Source organism: Hesperophylax consimilis, chromosome 20 (genome assembly GCF_061612785.1).
Source record: "Hesperophylax consimilis isolate HC1 chromosome 20, BYU_Hcon_1.0, whole genome shotgun sequence".
NCBI classification, from domain to species: Eukaryota; Metazoa; Arthropoda; class Insecta; order Trichoptera; family Limnephilidae; genus Hesperophylax; species Hesperophylax consimilis.
This window is the reverse complement of record NC_142855.1, coordinates 23,782,031-23,802,927: the sequence shown is the minus strand read 5'-3', so window position 1 is coordinate 23,802,927 and position 20,897 is coordinate 23,782,031. Positions and strand designations below refer to the sequence as shown.

The 20,897-nt window shown below is 34.8% G+C and overlaps 1 pseudogene; it reads right to left on the bottom strand.

The window, feature by feature from the left end:
* Nucleotides 1–336: 336 nt before the first annotated feature.
* On the bottom strand, nucleotides 337–949 carry LOC149414391 (uncharacterized; annotated as a pseudogene).
* Between the last annotated feature and the right edge of the window lie 19,948 nt (nucleotides 950–20,897).

Sequence of the window (20,897 nt, the reverse complement as noted above, 5' to 3'; positions counted from 1 at the left end):
CTCAAAACGCCAGCAGCTGCTCATCGATGGTAACATTGGTTCCTGGCTCGTAGTTTTTTCGGCATTGACCTATGAGCTTCTCCCATATATCTCTTATAGGCATAAATGGATCATCACGTTGTCGTTGCAACCGCAATATTTTATCATCGAATCGAAGACATCGCAAAAGGAAGTCACATCTTTCTTTGCTCATACACGACACATATCTTGTACCAGAATACTCTGTGTTGAATATTTCATCGAGGTTCAGGTGATTGTCTTTCAAAGCTGCAGTTAATACTAGAATACCGATGAGTGCTTGGACTTCTTCTTTACAAGTATCACTCTGCGTAGATTTTATTTGTCCATATGTTTTTTTTTTTTTTTTATCTTAATCTCCGAATTGGTCCATTTTACAATTTCTTCTAATATCTCATTAGTCATAAATTGCTCAAATAATAACAGCGGCTCAACCATACCTTTTACAGCACGAGTTGGTCCCCTGGCAACACGTACGATATTTACTGCTGCTACTCTGCACAAAGTACGCCCTTTGTTCGTAGCCCAAACGTGACGATTTCGACTGCGGATATTACTTTGTGTCAAGGTCAAGATACTCGATTGATTGCCTGAGTTCTCTTCCGATAGAACAGGTGGTGATTGGCCTCCAATCGGTCATCCTCATTGTCCGATGGGTCATCTTGAACATCACTAACCACATCATCAACATCCACATTGTCTTCTTGTTTACTGACAGATGACTCCTCTGATGAATTTGTGTCCTCTTCCATCAATAAACGTTGAATATTTGCAACAGACAGCGATTTTTGCGAAGCCATAGCGAAAAAACTGCAAAAAAACGACAATAACAATATACCAAAAAGTCACACAAACCCTAACCATTCGTTGAAACGACGACTATGCGCGTAATATATCAAAAAATACTGCACTTACCCGCCGAACACGGCCACTCCCCGTAAGAGTTGTACAAGCACTGAGTTGGCAAGGAACGACACGATCATCCGCGCATGCGTTAAAAAAGGACAGCATATTTTGTGTCGCGTAATCGTTGAATCGACGAAGGTTAGGTTTCTAGGAAACTAAATTCTGAAGGACATATTACAAAAATAAAGTTGTCCCACCCGCTTGTAGGCCAGCAAGATTCTTAAACATAAAATGTAATGCACTTAACTATCCTAAATAATACAGACGTGACTCAAACAATACAAATATTTTAAAGGGATTATTTTAAGAGAGATGATACTTTATTTGGGGTTTTTATTACTATGGGACAGGGGTGGGAAAGGTATTGGCAAATATTTTTAGGCATAATGGTTTAACTAGGGTGATCATAAAATGGGGCGAACAGCTCTTGGGTGAAAGACGCCGCCGCTTGAAGTAAAATGTCACGAATTCTTAAATCATAAATGATACACAAACAAGACAATATTTTTATAAAAATACCAGGCCAATGAATTGTTTTATTGTAGGGTCAAATGTGCAAATGTGGGAAACTACGCTAACTTAAAATACGAACTCTGGCAACGGGCCCGAAGGCTAAATTTTACTGAGCAATATGTAAAAGTCGCATTCTGGAAGATCCAATGGTTAAATTCACACGAGAAATAGTCTTAGAAGAAATAAAAGCTCTTGACATAAACACGAGCGCGGGGTGTGATGACATTCCATCATGCTTTGTAGCTAATTGTGCCGAAACACTCGCAAAACCTCTCTGCATTAAACACGGTGTCCGGAAACTCGTAGTACAATCGGGAAACTGGTGAATCTACATCACATTTGGAGTCGATTTTGTAGTATAATTTTTTTTGATTTGTGATTTCGTTTTCGAGTAAATCGAGTCAGAAGTTGAATATTTTTTGATCAAATTCTTATAAATTATTACTGAAGATCAAAGTACCCAACTAATGTATGTACCTGAATTGTATATGTATCAAAAATTTTGTTAATAAAAAAAAATAAAAAAAATAAATTAAAACTATTTAAAAGTAAAACAAATAAAGAAACCCGGATTAAAAGCATTATTTTGAAATCACCTTTCATTTAATGCGGTGTAATCATAAAATGTTTCTGCTCTGCAGGGTTAAAACATCTGTTGTTTTAATCTCTGACATATTCGCAAAATATAGCTTTCTCTAGTATGCTGAGTTCAACTCACATATGAAGGAAAGAGACGCACGGTAAGCAGATGTCCCATTTCTGCTAAATCGTAAGTAGGTCAGTTTTGGTTTATGGGTCGCCGCAGGTGGCCGTATATATGTGATTGTTTATACATTTGTTGAGGGTTTCTATGTTGCAGGAGTCGTGTTTCGCCAGAATACTTACACGGTGCTGCGGGGTCATTGATTCGGAGTAATGAAGAAATTTCCAGGTTTAATAATTTATTAATCAGAAGGTTACGAAAAACATTTCAGAGCGAAAGTGACTTGAATGGATAACAACGTGTTGGTTAAACGACGCTCAAGAACAGAATGGCGCTTCGGTCGCCGGCGTGTCCGCTGGGACCCTCGGTGACTCGAGCGGCCGGTGTTGTCATTTTGTAACGAGTGACCATCTTCTGAATAATTAACAATATATTGGGGTGCTTTACTAGATCACGACAGCCTACCCTCCAGTGTTCACGACATACTACAGGAGTTGAGATATATATATATATTGGTCATATCCTGACTGAGGTACCTTCAGTCAGAATGTGAGCAGCCTCCAATGTGTCCAGGAGAGTAAGAAATGTTCAGAGAAGTTATGATTGGACTTGGTGAGATGACAAATTATTTTTTAAGCGTTTAAAGTTGCAACGTTTTCGGGAACACATTGGAAGGCATTGTTGGCTTAACAATTATAAGAAGATAGATGGTCAGCAAGAGTACTTAATTCTAATACAATATTTATAATATGTGATGAAATGGAAACATAACGTTTTGTTAACTAGTATTAGCTTTCTTATAACAACTATAGGTATTATTGCTAAGTTTAATTATAATAAGTTGTTTCTAGTTTTAAATTATTTACAAAATAGCTTTAAACTAAAAGTTTGCTAATATTCCGCGTTTGCGGTGTCAGGTGCATCGACGAACTAATTGCTCGAAGCATTTGTTTATTATTTTGTGGTGCATGGAAATCAAAGTTTGATTCCAGTTTGTGGTTTAGATCACTGTATTAATCGTGAAATTTTTGTAAGCTGAACTATGTTCAGTGCAACTGCATGATTTTTACGCAGAGTGCGTACTATGTAGCGCTGGTCATGAAATTATTATATAATAGAATATAAAAAATATTTAATCCTATCATTTATGATAAACTTGAAATTAGCATTGTACATGATAATTGAATCGAAAATATGTAGTCATAATTAGCTTAGGAAACATTTCTGCGTTTAGAGAAATATTTGTTTGACATAAAATATAAATGTATAGTGAGCTATAACTAGAGTATGAAATGTTTAGAGCAATATAAGCATAAAAAATACAGTTGTTTTAATTAAAGAAGTACATGTATAAGGTAACCTAAGTAAGGTGTTCATTATGGTATTAGAAATATAATGTGTTACGCTAATCTGTAGCGGTGAATTGGTAATTTTAAATTTACTATGCAACACGTCTGTCATCGGTATGTCAATATGTGTTTTTTGGAGACAAAAAGTCGAATAACCATGTTTATTTACATACGTATGACAAAGTGGGTTAATGTTCCTTAGTTAGGAAAGTGATACATCATCAGCTGTTTACTGTTATTGCATGAAAAAAATAATAAAGAGATATTAAATAACAGAAGTTTTCAATTATATGGTTCTCTAGAATTATATAGTGCCTAATACGTCCAGAGAAGCACATTTGAAAGTACACAAAAGTACCTTGGTACGTGGTTAAAAAAAAAAAAAAAACTATGCTCATTATATTGGTAGTCGATCACAGTTGTGATGACGGTTGATGCTATTAATCGAGTAGCAATGCATATATAAATGCTATAAAGCGGTGAAAAGATTTCATCCGAACGTACAGTTATTTTATAATTGTTATACATTTTAAGGTGCATGAATTATGCGGTTCACATGATGATTTGTGTTCATCGTATAGAAAATGTTTCACACTCGTGAATAAATAATAATTATCTAAGTTTTAGATTCTATCATTTGATAACAAACAATATTATAGTCAAATTTCCATCAAAAATGTGTAAATTTAATAATGTTTGATATGCAGTATTTTTTTAGAAAAAAAGAAATATACTTTAAGAATATTGTTTGCAAGAGAAAGCTAGGCGAAATTTAGAAATTAATTTCTATTATGAGTTATAAAAAAAAATGCCAAATAGAAATGTCTTTTCGTGCTTATTCCGATCAAAATCGCTTTGGAAAATGTACTTGCTGAACTGTCGTCTTGGTTACAGGTGTGACAGCGACAGGTGTGTCCATAGTGACATTTTCTTCGACCGGAACGAAAGCAGGCTTGAGTCTGTCTATGGAGACGCGTTTAGGTTTGACTCTTATTGAAATGACAAATGTTTTGTCGTCGCGCTCTTCTACCTTTTTAATGGTATAGTTTGTTGGGGTGTAAAATGTAATGGTGAAATGTAATGTAGGTACATTCCAATGTTTACAAAAACGGTAGAGCAGAGTATATTAAATTTCTATTCTACCGCGTGAAATCGTCGGGTTGTTACCATTTATGGAATGTTATGATGTCGTGTATTTAATGCTTACCTGTGCTGCAAATAACGTCACCGTCCATGTATATTTTTGACTCCAATAAATACGATTATATTTCAGAAGGATAATTTTATTTTAACAGGTTTAAAAGATTATAATTTTACGTTAAACGAGATAGGCTTTAGTGTGGAGAATGACAAACGTATGACAGGACTTGTCAGAACGGCTATTAGAATCGGAATGATCTATGGTTATCTTTACGCCGTTCAGGTCTCTGCGATTAGGGATTACACATCTAAAAATTAACTTAAAAGGTTGATAAGTGATTCTCCACAAATGAAAAGTTCTTTGCAATACAATGACATTCGAAAATGCAAACAACATAATTATTATAGGTTATGTATGAGAATACATGAACATAACATTGAATAACATTAATATTAAAGGTTATAATGTAAGAATTTAAATATTCTCGAGCAAGAAAATCAATACCAGACAATATGATATGTAAATGTAAGTATATAAATGTAAAGTACGCACACATCGATTTAACTTTAATAATAACAACTAGTATTAATGAAAATCCAACCTGACATGACAGAAAAAAAAAAAGCACCGAAAATGAAATATTTTAAACGTTGTGCGCCAAATGTAATGGAGGAAAATGTTGGGGCGCCAAATGTAATGGTATAGTTTGTTGGGGTGTAAAATGTAATGGTGAAATGTAATGTAGGTACATTCCAATGTTTACAAAAACGGTAGAGCAGAGATCTCAATCTCAAGATTGTGGGATTAATTTCCTGTCAAGTAAGTTGGGTGATCATAAAATAATAAGAGTGAATTCTTAATGGAAAATATATTGAAACCATCAAAAGTTACAACAAAAGGAGTACAGAAAATAACCATGTAACCATAGGAATAAAAATAGGCACATACCAGATGGACTCCTGAATCAAACTAAACTAACTTTACGTGGTCGAGAAACGAAGGAATAATAACGATTGGCGAACGAAAACTTGTTTTCGGTAACGGGGAACGGACCCGGGACGAAAACCAGGACATCCTTCTCTTAGTGGAAGCGGGAGGACGAAACTCCTTCAATGGACGCCTGCAGGGACATCAGGTCTGCAGCACGTGGTAGTCAACCAGACTCTTCTTACGGAGCCAGGACAGCAATCCGTTCTCTTAGTGGAAGCGGGAGGACACAACTCCTTCAATGGACGCCTGCAGGGACATCAGGTCTGCAGCACGTGGTAGTCAACCAGACTCTTCTTACGGAGCCAGGACAGCAATCCGTTCTCTCTCGACACGGGGATACTCCGCCAAGAACTACTAGCCACAGCTAGGACCAAACCATTGGCGGTTTCAAGTCCGAAACACGAGTACTACGATATGACCACCGGCCAACACTCAATAAAAGCGGGATTCCATAATCACCACTAAAAATAATAACCAACACGAACTGTTCGTGAATGGATAAACACCCCGCGCCTTTTTTAAAAGAAAATAATAACTTCTATTCACATGATTAACTCAGATTGAAACCCCTTAAAAGGAGAGTGACTGGATCCACCGACCCACTGGCCAAGCAGGCCTGGGAGGAAGTGACCATAAACAAAACTGTCCTTCCTTCCTTCAAAATATTGCCAAAGTTAAAAAAAAATACCCATAGACAAAATAAACCCAATTAAGCAAGAACTTCTCTGGTCACAAAATATTTATGTGACAATTCCCCCCTTCCCACAAAATGTTTGCCCTCAAACATGAACAACTAAGACCACTAACAAACTAAACTATGAGTCCATCAGGTATCTAGAAAAATGAAAACATAAACAATAATTAGTAGTTAAAATAACAACTTAGAATTAAGTTTCTTAAAAACTAAATTTCTTAAAAATAAATTTCTTAATAATAAAGAAAAAAAACAAGATCACTTTTCCTTGCACAGGAAATCAAGGCCAATTTGGCTTCACTTTAGGGTGGTTAAACAGCCCTCACTTACACTGAATTTACGCTATAATTAAATAGCAAAATGAGAAACCTATCTAACTAAGTCCATCCGGTTTAACATTCTTACGACAAAAATCTTATGACAACATTCTTATGACAATACTTAAAATTAAACAATACTTAAAATTAAACAATACTTAAAATTAAACAATCATAGATAATGAAAATATCTTTATATATATAAATTTTTTACAATTCAGAACAATGAAGTTCAACGTTGGCACAATTAGTACACAAGAAAATACTTTTCTGTGATAAAAGTAATATAGAATCAGTTAACAAACTGTCTTTTAGACGTGACCAGAGTAGGGGTTTGTATTAGATTATTTATCCATCATTATTTATCGTTCGTTATTGAACCAGGGTTTACAATTCCGAAGAAATACCAATAAGTAACAGAGTCGTCAAACAAGAATAATATTCAAATTATCCATTTTGCGAAAGTCAAATCAGGTCAGGATTTATAAAACAATAAATACCTGCCAATCAAGGTGGACAGAATAGGATTTACATAACACAATACCTATCTATTTATCAATCAGTTCATGACAAAAGTCAACTGGTACTCAAAAGCAAAACAGAAACTAGTAAGTTAAGCTAATACCTTAGGATATACAACAATCCATATAACAATCTGCAGCAAACACTCAACAGAGTGACATTGTTTGAAAAAAAAATGAGACCAAGGCAATACCCAAGCTGGCATTCCTTAAAAAAAACACTCCAAGTGTAGACAAAACGTCAGCATTTCTTGTACAAACAAAACAAAATTGTTTGATCAACTATGGCTTTCAGTGAGTTGACACTATTCGAGGGGTGATCAATCCAAAATTTAATGAATGACACTAGTAATACTTAATTTATTGTCTAATACTGGTATTAACAGTAAGACACTAATGTTTATCACATTTAGACTTAAAAACTATACAGATACACACTTTCCTGTTTTAGAGGCAAAGTGATAATTCCAAAGGAATTAATTACTAGTTAAGCACGCCAAAGCAGTACTTACTTTGTTAGAGACAAAACAACTCTCTTATGAACTAAGACTTATTTAAAGAACTTTTAGGAAAGCTGTACCATACTTAAACTTATGAAATACAAACTATCAATAATAGACTTAACAGAACTTTTGTGCATCAGAAAGTAGCTCAAGTTTTTGAAACACAAAATTCCAAGATATACATTCTCAAGTTCCCTGGAGGTTCAATGGGCCAATAAAAGGGCCTCCAGTGGACTAAAGAAAGAAGGGCATAAACTTAAAAATAAAAGCATTACAACATAATCCGTTATACAGACGGAACCAAGAAATAAATCAATGTGTGTGCACGTATGTAACTAAGTATATTATTACCAATATAATTAAACATTTGATAATACCAAAATCTCGAAACTAGTGTATGTAATTAATAACAAGAAAAAACATAGTAACGAAGGAAAGAAAGACTTAACTAACAAAATTTGGGCGCCAGTGACCACAAGGATCACGTTCCAGTTTACCGAGGGTAAATAAACGGTTTATCGTCGATAAACTAGATTTTAGTGTCCGTACTGAGCACAAGATATGGAGGTACCAAACTCCAAATCATGAGAACAAAACAGTCACAAAAGAATTATAAATATATATTGCAATAATGTGAAGGCTTTGGTAGGCCTACACACTAAAACATTAGCCTCCTTAAAGAAAAAAAAAACAAAACTAATCTACCTGAAAAAAAAAATTCTTAATTTTAATTTTAACAAGTGGTCTAACATCTTGTCCACAATGAGATAGCGACACACATGCGTCCATGTTGTGTGTTGTAAACTTATATTTATTACTAATAACCGCTGACGACCTCTTGTCATCCTTGTGCACAGAACGCAAAAGATCGTTGGCTAGTTTTTGAGTTATACTTAACAATAACAATAAAATACAGCAAAAAAAATATATATTAACAATGTCTTGTGAAGACATTGATAGTTGTCAAAATTTATTTGTTTGTAAACAACATAGTATTTACTAGTACCTAATGTCAGATGACACCACAACAACAACATAATCAATAATGACAGAAGTGCGCTGTCATTGAAAAATAACCATGATAAGTCACATAACAGTTTTTGAATGACAGAACTTTCTAATTATAATGTAATACAAATTTGTTTAAAACGAGAAATTAAATTTTTTCAACATTTATGACAGATGTACGTAGTACATAATATTATGTTTGACACTACATTGATATTACTTTCAATAATTATGATTTATTTACGAATGACTTGTAACATAGTATTTCGAAAGTATCAAAAGGAGATTTAAATTGTGTTTACGTTGGAATTTGTTTTTTCCTAGAAACGTAAACAAAACTACATATTATGATAATACAGAATATACCGAACTATATTTTGTAGCAAATAATAATGAAAAGTTTCTACTAATCATTATTCAATTCCTTCTTTTTAAAATATAAATATATTATTTGTATTGCGTATAAACAAAGATGTTTAATCAAGTTGTTATTAATCAGTATGACAGGTAAGAAACAAGGTTTGACGTTTAACCTTCAAAATTTTGACAACTAATCTTGTTCATAGATCTACAAAAAAAATCATAGACAATCGATATTATAATTTAAAGAAAATAATTACTTATTTACTCGAACTTTCGAAAACTTCTAACTTCAACAGTAATAAATTGTCTATGCTCAAACAATGTATGGAATGTTATGATGTCGTGTATTTAATGCTTACCTGTGCTGCAAATAACGTCACCGTCCATGTATATTTTTGACGATATCAATACCAACTTAACAGTGTGTGTAATGTTGAATAACGCTCCGTATTATATTTAACGTAAACAAAATCGGTTTGCAACCAAACATAACAGAAAGTGTCTCCCAGTTTAAATTACCTCGTGCTTGACATTTTAAATCAGTTAGATTTCAGCATCGTAGTGAATACTGTACGGTATCGTAAATTGAAAAACAAATTTATCCAGAACAAATATATCTGAAATCAATTACAATCTAACTGCGCAGACGCAAACATTTGGATCATCATTGGTCGAAAGTGTCGTCACTTAGTGTCCCATTGGTGGAAAGTGTCATCATTGTTCGTCTGTGCTAAACGGATTGCGGCATTTAGGCGCTAATTACCGAAGTGTGCAGTTTTAATCAAATCTAACGGTAAATTTCAAAAATCGACAATGGCAAGCACGAGAGGCAAGACAACCACTCTGGAAAGTGAAGACAAGATTATTCAGTTCCTAGAAAAAAAATGGACATTATGAAAAAAGATATAATATCCCAAATAACAAACCAAAATATTGAAAACCAAAAAAACCTCGACAGCATAAAGATAGAAATGTCAGAAATCATAGAAAAAAAATTTAATTCTGAATTGAAAGACGTCAAAAACATCAAGAACCAGTTGAGCGAACTCACTAAAACCATCGATTTTCTCTCACAAAAAATCGACGATTACGAGGCGGAGAGAAACAAATTGCACAAAAAAATTAAGGAAGTTGAAAAGGAAAATAAAAATTTAAAATACATTGTCAACCAATCTCTGCAAAACTCTCTCGACACTACGCTTGAAATCAATGGAATCGACACGAAGAAAGACGAAAATCCTAAAATTCCAATAGAACGCATCTTCAAAAAAATAGGATGTGAAGACTTACTTGACACCATAACAAACTCCTACATCAACTCCATAAAAAAATCTATAACTGTAAAAATGGCCACAAAAGAAGAAAAAGACAAGATCATTCTCCAAAAAAAGAAAGCGGGATATTTCTCTGCCAAAGACATTAACCACTCCAACTCAGAAAAACCCATCTACATAAACGATAAGCTGACGCCACAAAATAAACAACTGCTCTGGCTAGCGAGAGCAACAAAGGCGATGGGTTACCAATACGCGTGGACGAAGAACGGGAACGTCCTTCTCCGCAAAAATAAGGATACTCCAATTATATACATCAGAGACGCGAGCGACATACCCCTTCAATAACCTGGACTCCCTCCTGTACCTTCAAAGATGACCTCCGGACTCAACTAAAAATGGCCCCTTCAGAAGAAAACAGCATCCCTGAAACTCTTGAATGTGACAATTTTGAAGATGTAAACACACTTTTCTACGACACATCTTTCAACATACTAAACATGAACATCAGAAGCATTAGAAAAAATTTTGATGATTTCTGTATCCTTTTAAATTCGTTAACCTTCCAAATTGATTTTATTGCACTCACTGAAACGCAAATGCGCGAATGTACCCCTTTCAACTTACCAAACTACACTACTTTTTCAGTTCCGTCTAGACACACCTCTCACGATGGCATAACCATATTTTACAATATACACACTATATCCAACATTAGCATAGACAACACTCATTTCAAATATGCAAATGCCGTCCATGCAACCTTCTCCTCCAAAGGAAAAAAATACTCAATTTTAACAGCATACCGCTCCCCTTCTTTATCCCCAATTTTGTTTACACAAGAAATCAAAACTTTTATCAACAATAACAGCTCGAATCAATTCGATTTTGCATTTTTTATGGGTGATATTAACATAAATATACAAAACGCTGTATTAAATCCGACCGCAAACGAATATCTAAATGTTCTATACTCCACAGGATACCTATCATACATAAACAACACTACCAGACCTAATCATCCAAACGATACATGTCTTGACCATATATTTCTAAAAACACATAAAAATTTCCAACATAAATCCGCTACATTAAAAATCGACATAACTGACCACTATCCCACCTTTTACGGCCATCATACACCAAATTTATCCATCTCTGTTGAACCGAAAAACAAAGCAATGATTAAAATCAACTATTCAACTTTAAATAACTTACTGAACGAAGAATCGTGGATCGCTGTCCTATCTAATGACAATCCAAATTTAGCTTTAAATACCTTCTATGAAATACTTCAAAATTGTATTAAAAAAAGTCAAGAAACAATAGCACCGCCAAAAAGTAAGCACAAACACATAAAACCGTGGATTACGCGCGGACTAATAATCTCAATACAACACAGAAACAAACTTTTTAAGATTTATAAAAATCACGAAAAATATTGCACATCCAAAAACGAAACACAGAACCACACCAAACGGAACGAATACATTTTATTTAGAAACTACCTAAACTCAATCATAAAAAAACAAAAACAACAATACTACTCTACACAACTACATAATGCTCACAACGACTCCAAAAAAACATGGCACGTCATAAACGAAATCTCTAACAGGAACCAAAAAGTTCATAAAATTCCTCAAAAAATCATTACTGACAATAACACAACCATCGAAGACGCTGAGAGCATTGCAAACAATTTCAATCACTTCTTTACAAACATCGCCTCAACCCTCATAGATGATAATCCCAGTCTTAGCATTCACTCGAATCAAATTCCTCCCGGCCTTTCAGATTCTAATGTCACTACATATGAACTATCTACCTTCAAAGAAATAACAGAACTTGAAATCTCAAAACAAATTGAAAACCTTAAAGAGAAGTCTGCAAATGGCCCAGATAACATTAGCAATACCACAATTAAATCAATTAAAAAGCATATAATCATTCCAATACATCATATTTTCAACAACTGCATCAGGCATAGCATTTACCCCAATGACTTCAAACTCTCTCACATCATCCCAATACATAAATCCGGATCTCAATTCAAAACAGACAACTACAGACCTATAACTTTAACTTCTCAATTATCCAAAATCTTCGAAAAGTGTTTAAAACGACAAATTATGAACTTTCTAGAATCTAATGATATCCTCTCAGCTAATCAATACGGCTTTAGAACCAAACTGTGCACCGATGACGCTATCTTTAGCTTAACCAAAAGCATATACTCTAACCTTGACTCTAACACTAAAACACTAACCATTTTCTTGGATTTAAAGAAAGCGTTTGACACAGTCAACCACAGAATTTTATTAAAAAAAATCTCTAAAGTCGGTATTAAAAACAAAAGTTTCATGTTATTAAAAAGCTATATATTGAATCGCCAACAACGCACAAAAATAGGAACAAGCTTAAGCACCTATGACTTGACAAAACATGGTATTCCTCAAGGAACTGTCTTAGGGCCACTACTCTTTCTAATCTACATCAATGACCTATGCAATATTGCAATACCAGGTAAAATTCTCTCTTTCGCCGATGATACTGCAATAACAGTACAAGGTAAAACGTGGGAAGAAACAACCAGTAAAGCCAACAAATGTATTGCAACAGTCAAAGATTGGCTTGATAGAAATCTCCTCAGTCTAAATTTGAATAAAACTATCTTTATTCCCTTTTACAATTCCCAAAAGTCATCCCCTAAAAATAATCTTAATCTGAAGTTCCACAACCCTAATTGTAACTTTGCGACATGCTTAAATTGCGAAGACGTGAAATTCGGACAATATATCAAGTATTTAGGAGTTACTATAGACTGCCAACTCAAATGGACTTACCATATAGAAAAGACGGTCAATAAACTGAGATACCTAAGTTACATTTTCAAACGAATGAGCAACATTGTCAATATAAGAACCATGAAACTTGTTTATGACGCGTTAGTGCTTTCATCTATTTCCTATGGAATAATTGCCTGGGGAGGAACTTACAATAATCACGTAAAACCCTTAGAAATCGCTCAGAAATCCATCATTAAAATAATGTACCAAAGGACCAAGACATATCCCACCAACCAGTTATTTCAAGAAACAGAAATCATGGAACTAAGACGGATCTATTGTATTCAATGTCTCAAATTTATATTTACGCGTCCTATCAATTTCACCAAAAACACAAATCGCTCGAGCCAGAGACATACCACATGCGTGTTCACAGTCCCTCACTGCAAAACTAGGCTGGGCCAAAGGCACATCAACTATATTGCCCCAAAATTGTTCAATTCTTTACCCAATTCCATCAACATGTGTCAAAACCTGAACTTATATAAGAAAAATGTTAAAAGTTGGATAAGAAATAATTTCGAAGCGAGTAACTTTTTTCTATAATTTAAGCCATCGGTTTCTAAATAACTAAACAACCACAGGTCTTTCTGTAAATTAAAGATTAATTTCTTTAAATCAAAGAAATATATACATGCATCTATGTCTTATGTGTGTGTGTGGGTGTGTGTGTGTGTGTGTGCGTGAGTGAGTGTGCGTGTGTCTGTGTGTGCGTGTGTCTGTGTGTCTGTGTGTGTGTGTATATGTTTGTAAATTTTAAAAAAAAAGAAGAAAAAATAAAAACTTCTCTAAAAAAAAAAACCAATCACATTGATCTCTATAGATACATTTAACAAGTTTAAAAAAATATATATTTTAAACACCACTGTTTTATCCTTACACTATAATACCCACGCTCAGGCTTCGCCTTTGTGGGATTTTTTTGTTACTCTTTCATTCTATATTACTATGTATGTACCTGAATTGTATATGTATCAAAAATTTTGTTAATAAAAAAAAAAAAAAAAAAAAGACTCCAATAAATACGATTATATTTCAGAAGGATAATTTTATTTTAACAGGTTTAAAAGATTATAATTTTACGTTAAACTAGATAGGCTTTAGTGTGGAGAATGACAAACGTATGACAGGACTTGTCAGAACGGCTATTAGAATCGGAATGATCTATGGTTATCTTTACGCCGTTCAGGTCTCTGCGATTAGGGATTACACATCTAAAAATTAACTTAAAAGGTTGATAAGTGATTCTCCACACGCCTCCCCTCCAGTTATAAAGTTATAACGACATAAAAAGAAATCTTAATATTTAAAATTGGTTCTTTATACCTAGGACTACAATACTGTTTAAAAACATATGTCTGTGACTTTATTAAATTACTGTATGCACATCATGAACAATTTTTAATGCAATAAAAATTATGATTTTAAGATTATGTGCATTATTGTATATCACCTATATCACTAGTTGTATAAAAATATTCCATGAGCTTAAAAAGTAAATCTATAACTAGTGCGGCTTCAACAACATTTGGTTTGGAGCTTGGCTAAAAATGGGCAAAATTATTTCAAGCTATTGGCTGAATGATGGCATGAATGTCATGTAAAGGTAGCCTAGAAACATCTTGTGTGTTTATACTAGAAGCTGTACAACTATTATTCATATAAAGTAAATTTTCTATTACTGAAATATGATAAAGTACATTATTAAAACTATTTATAATATAAAGTACAAGTTATAAATGCATGAACCTGAAAATTCAATTTAGTGAGTACTAGTATATATTAAAAAATATTTGCTTCTTATGAACATATAATAATAGCTCGTCAACTGTTTACAAGTGTAGTCTATTTATATACTAGGTTTGAATACCTGAACTTGTGATAAATTTACTAATACCATTGTAAACACTTAAGGAGTAATATTTAGATAAAACAGTTTTTTTAACAACACATTCTATCAGGTGTGGTGCAGGTTACCTGCATCACACTTGAGAGGATGCGGTTAAAATATTACAAGGTTATAAACAATTACATTTCATTAAAAGAAATGGTATAAAATATTATTGTATCATATAAATGAGAAAATTTCAACAACATGTTCAATTCCTTTAGAATACATAATGTACTGTAAAACTAAGTACATAGGTTTGTTAAAAGTTGTTGAAAGTACATGTAAAATTTTTGCATAACAAGATTTACATAAAAATGCTTAAAAAATTTTTTTTTTTAAATATGAAACTTCAACGCGTATAGCGGAATGGTTTAGAACTTGGTTATGTTTATTATATAGGTATACATTAATATCTGGTATATGGTTTACATGATAAATGTTAAATATTAAGTCCGTTTTATATATATAAGTTATCTTAAGTACATGTTATATGTTATGGTAAGATATAATGGTAAGACATATGTTATATTAATGCGTGATATATTATGCTTGGTACATTTATTGTAAAACATATTAAAGTGTTCGCTACTTAGCTGGTTGTAAGATAATATCTTGTATGTTATGTTGTATCGTGTAATATACGATTTTAAAGTTTACTTAAAACTAGTTACATGTTATTTACATGATTTTAAGAATGAAAAATTTTCATTTGTTACAAGAATTATGATAGTTTGAATACTAAAGCTCAAAATTTCATCAAGTTTTTGTAGACTTTTAGTATTTTTGCTCGGTAAATTTAAAATATATATATACTTTGAAATTCCCATGAGTTTGGTTATGTATTTTATATAGATTACTATAAAATTTTGTTTTGTATGAATCAACTTATACTTGATATGAGTTTGTATGAATGTTAATAAGGAAATGAATTTATATTGCCATAGTTCCATTCATTTGCGTACTGATTGGTATCTATCAGGAAAATGAACTTTGCGACCAGATCTTGTTCTTGTAATGTTTTCTGGGAGTGGTTCCTGGACAGATGTTGAAATAGGTACATTATCCTCTGCTGGTACAAAGGCGGGTTTTAGTCGGTCTATCGAGACGCGTTTTGGTTTTCCTTTAACGGTAGAGACGTTATGTTCTTCGGAAACATGTCTAATGTCTGTTGAAAATTGCTCTATATAATCAAGCTGCCTTTCTTGACGTGGTGAGCTAGAGGCTCGCTTCTTATTAAAGGCGAAGGTAATTGGTTTATGGTCCGTATATATTGTGAAATTTCTACCTTCAATGTGGTTCCGGAAATATTTTACAGTTTCGTAAATGGCGGTAAGTTCTCGATCAAAAGTGCTGTACTTCTTCTGAGCTGGTGTAAATTTTTTCGAGAAAAATCCTAGAGGTTCCCAAGAGTTGTCGTTGAACTGTTGTAGTGAGGCTCCCATGGCTATGTCGCTAGCGTCGACCATTATCGAAATTCTTGCTGATGGGATTGGATGCGCGAGTAAAGCTGCATTTGCTAATTGCTGTTTACTTTCCTCAAACGCTTCTGTCAGTTCTTGATTCCATGTAAGTATCCTTTTGTCGTTCTTTTTGTAACCGCTGATGCTGTCGAATAGCTTAGTCTGTGTGTTGATAGAATTTGGAAGGAATCGGCGATAGTAATTTAGCATTCCCAAAAATCTTCGTAAGTCTTTTGCTGTTTTTGGTGTTGGAAACTCTGTGACTGCTATTACTTTTTCTTTAATTGGCGACATTCCTTTTTGGGTGATTGTGTGACCCAAGAAGTTAACTGTATGCACACCAAATTGGCACTTGTTTATATTAATTACCAGATCATATTCGGCAAGACGATTTAGCAGTAAGTCTAGATGTTTTTTGTGTTCTTCTTCGTTTTTGGAAGCGATTAGTATGTCGTCCAAATAAACTAAACAAAAATCTAAGTCTTTGGTTACAGCATGCATAAATCGCTGGAAGCTTTGTGCTGCATTTGTTAGTCCAAATTGCATACGTGTAAATTCAAATAACCCAAATGGGGTAATGATCGCTGTCTTTGGTATGTCCGCTGGTTCCACTGGTATCTGGTGGTAGGCACGCGTCATGTCTATGGTGCTGAATATCGTAGCGTCTGATAATTTGTGTGCAAAATCCTGCAGTTGAGATATAGGATATTTGTCTACGATTGTTTTTGCGTTTAATCTGCGGTAGTCCCCGCACGGACGCCATTCACCATTTGGCTTCTTGACCATGTGCAAGGGGCTGGCCCAATTACTTTTTGATGGCCTGCAAATCCCCTGCTCCATTAAGAACTTGAATTCCTTTTTGGCTGCTTCGAGTAGAGCTGGTGCCAGCCTACGAGCACGCTCAGTGACAGGAGGTCCCTTCGTCTCTATACAATGGGTTACTGTATGTTTTTGTTTATCAGGAATTTTCATATTAGGTCTTGTTAAGTTAGGATATTTGTTCAGGATGTCCCGATATTTTTGTGATGTAGAAATGGTAGAGACTCCAGAAGTTGGTCCTTTGTAAGTTGTTCCCTTGATTAGTAAACCTGTAGACTGGTCTGCGATAATTGCTTTTTTGAGGTTAACTGTTAAGTTGTAATTGTGTAGAAAATCTGCGCCTAGTATCGGTCTTGAAACATCGGCAACAATGAATCGCCATTTTAATGCCCGTCGTAGGCCAAAATTGAGCTCGACGGTCCTTGTACCATAGGTTTTAATAGGATTTCCATTCGCTCCATACAGCGTAGTGGGATAATTGTCAGAAGTTAAACTGTTCTTGTTATAAGATGGATTTCTCGGTATGACGGACACATCTGCACCAGTATCCACAAGGAATTTCTGTCGTGTTTGCAAGTCATACACGAAGAGACGACAAGTTTTGTTGTTCGGAATCTCACATGTCTCTACTGCAAGGTTCCGCTGTCGTTTCCCGAAGGTTTTGCATTCTCATATATCTGAAATTGTTGTAACAATCTCAGGAAGTATCACTTCATAATTTTATATTTACTGAGGAGCATTTAGTATTCAGGACAAAGTGTAAATTAAAAATTTTGAAAATAATTGTAAGAATGAACTCACCGTGTAATTCCTCAGGATTCCGGTCCAATAGTCGTTCTGATCGTCTGATTGTCATTTATCGAAGAGAGAAATATTCAAGAATATATTAAATTTCTATTCTACCGCGTGAAATCGTCGGGGTCACCATTTACGGAGGTTAGGAACGTCGTGTATTTAATGCTTACCTGTGCTGCAAATAACGTCACCGTCCATGTATATTTTGACTCCAATAAATACGATTATATTTCAGAAGGATAATTTTATTATAACTGATTTAAAAGATTACAATTTTAGATTAAACTAGAAAGGCTTTAATGTGGAGAATGACAAACGTATGACAGGACTTGTCAGAACGGCTATTAGAATCGGAATGATCTGTGGTTATCTTTACGCCGTTCAAGTCTCTGCGATTAGGGATTACACATCTAAAAATTAGCTTATAAGGTCGATAAGTGATTCTCCACAGTGGGATGCGGGACAAATCTTTCTTTGAGTGGCATTGAAACGCGTGCCAGGTACTCGACAGTTCTATTATAATAATTTACTTCCATGATAATAATATATTAAGCAATGTCCAACTTTTTTTATCAATGACCGTGACCGGGTTTAGCCTATCAACCATCTTTAGACTTCCATCTTCGTTGTTACGACATAGCAACAAAAATGGGATATCCATATAATTTGAATAAAATCATTGCATTCCACCCCTTTTAATCCCCCCCCTAAATTTAATGTATTTAAACCACAGTTTAAGGAATATCTGTACCAGTCTGAAGATGACCTCAGTAGGCTGAATCTCTTACTCCTCACAAAAGCGTCCCTGCCAGTGTACAGACAGGGGAACTATGTAACCACCCGGTTGGGCGGCGTTGTGAGGCGGGTTAAGGTAGGGGCTGTAGGAAGGGATTTATTAATGCGGGCCTTGAAGAGGCTCGGATTATAGGAGAGAGATGCCGGTAGCTCGTTCCACATACGAGCCGACTTACAAAAAACGAGTCGTAAAAACGACCCGTTCTCATGAAGATAACGTCAACCGTAAACGGGTGTTCCGCTCGTGTCCGTCGAGTTTTGCGCACGTGCACCGGTGCATCAGGGATAAATGCTGCTAGCTCCTTGGAGCAGGTCCATTGAAATACCTGTAGGACATACACAGCATGCCCACATTGCGTCTATGCAATAGAGAAGGCAATCGGTCTGTTAACAACGGATTGTCAATCAGACGGATCGCCCTCCTTTGCACAGATTCAAGTAGGTTAATTAAGTATTTTGGGGCACCAGCCCAGAGGTGGCTCCCAAATTCAACTGTTGGGCGGACTTGAGACTTGTACATGGTCAGCAGCTGGTCACTGTTGAAGAATCTCCTAGCCGTGTACAAGACGTCCAGCTTCTTGGAAGCCTGATTTACTTGGGCTTCTATGGATCCCCGATACTTGAGCCGGTCTGATATACTAACTCCAAGCATTTCAATGGAGTCTTTATTGGGGAAAGTGCTCCCATCAAATTGCACCAGACTTTATCTTCAATATATCAACGATATATTGAAGATATCAACGATAGCGTCGTCATATACTTTCATGATGGAGACTTTATTACCTTTCTTTAAAGAAAGGTCATCAAATAAAGAAGGTGGATGCGAAGTATATTGATCTCCCTCTTTGCCGAAATCAGACACGCTTGGGTTTTTTAGACGTTGAAACTGACCAAGTTGGCCTTACCCCAGGCACGAACCATCTCGTTTTTACTTCAAAACTTCCCGAGCTGTTCGGACATCATAGGTGGAAGGAAGCCTGTCAAAAAGATAACCCTCGTGAACGGTGCTGTCATCAGCGTAGCAGGTGCACATTCAACGAGATCGTGGATGTGCAACAAAAACAGCGTCGGTGACAGCACAGATCCTTGTGGCATCCCCGCATTGATTTGGTGCGGTGAGGAAGAGGAGCCGTCAACCACGGTTTGAATTGTTCTTCCCCTCAGAAAGTCCGCAGTCCAACTATGCAGGGTTGGGTGGATCCCATACGATGGGAGAGTTGCGATTTTGTGGCACGCACGAATCTGATCATAATATTAATTTATTAAAAGTGGATGGTAAATGTTCTATAACGCTCTTTAAAAATTTTACTAAGGCGCTTGCCAGATCGTCTCCACTTCTGCCATTTGTTGTTTCATCCCACAATGCGTTATTCTCTGGTCTTAATTTCCCTTCAATATTTATATATTCCTCACCTTCTTCTTTAATTTTTTTTAAATATATTTTTTTTCCATTTGTCCGGTTGCCTTAATCTTTTTCTCGTTGGTGATATTATCTGTTTATTAATTTTTATTTCGTTATTTACAATATCATCGTATTCATGTAAACCATCATTGGACAGCGATGGAATATTATGTGGTGTTTCTATAGGAAGGAAAATAACATTATTTTGACAAACAGGTTCAGGTTCACCGGGTCTATCGTTGTTTTTGTCGTCAAAAAACAATATTTTTTTCACTTTTGTGATCCTGTAGACAAAACACACAAAAGTGATGAGAATCAACACTAATAATACAACATTCTTACAAAATCTGATAGTACTGATTTAGGTAATTATTCCATTAAGCCGCCAACGTTTTGGTATAACTTATTGAAACTACACTTCGCTTCAACAATAACTATATGAAACAACTATTTACAAGCACAAAATAAGTTATTAGGTTCGGTGTTTGGGTAAATTATGTAAATACATCACATTAAAGCAATAGGCGGCTTATGGAATATTTACCATTCAAAAAAAAAAACATAATTCTATGATTAGGTACAAAGG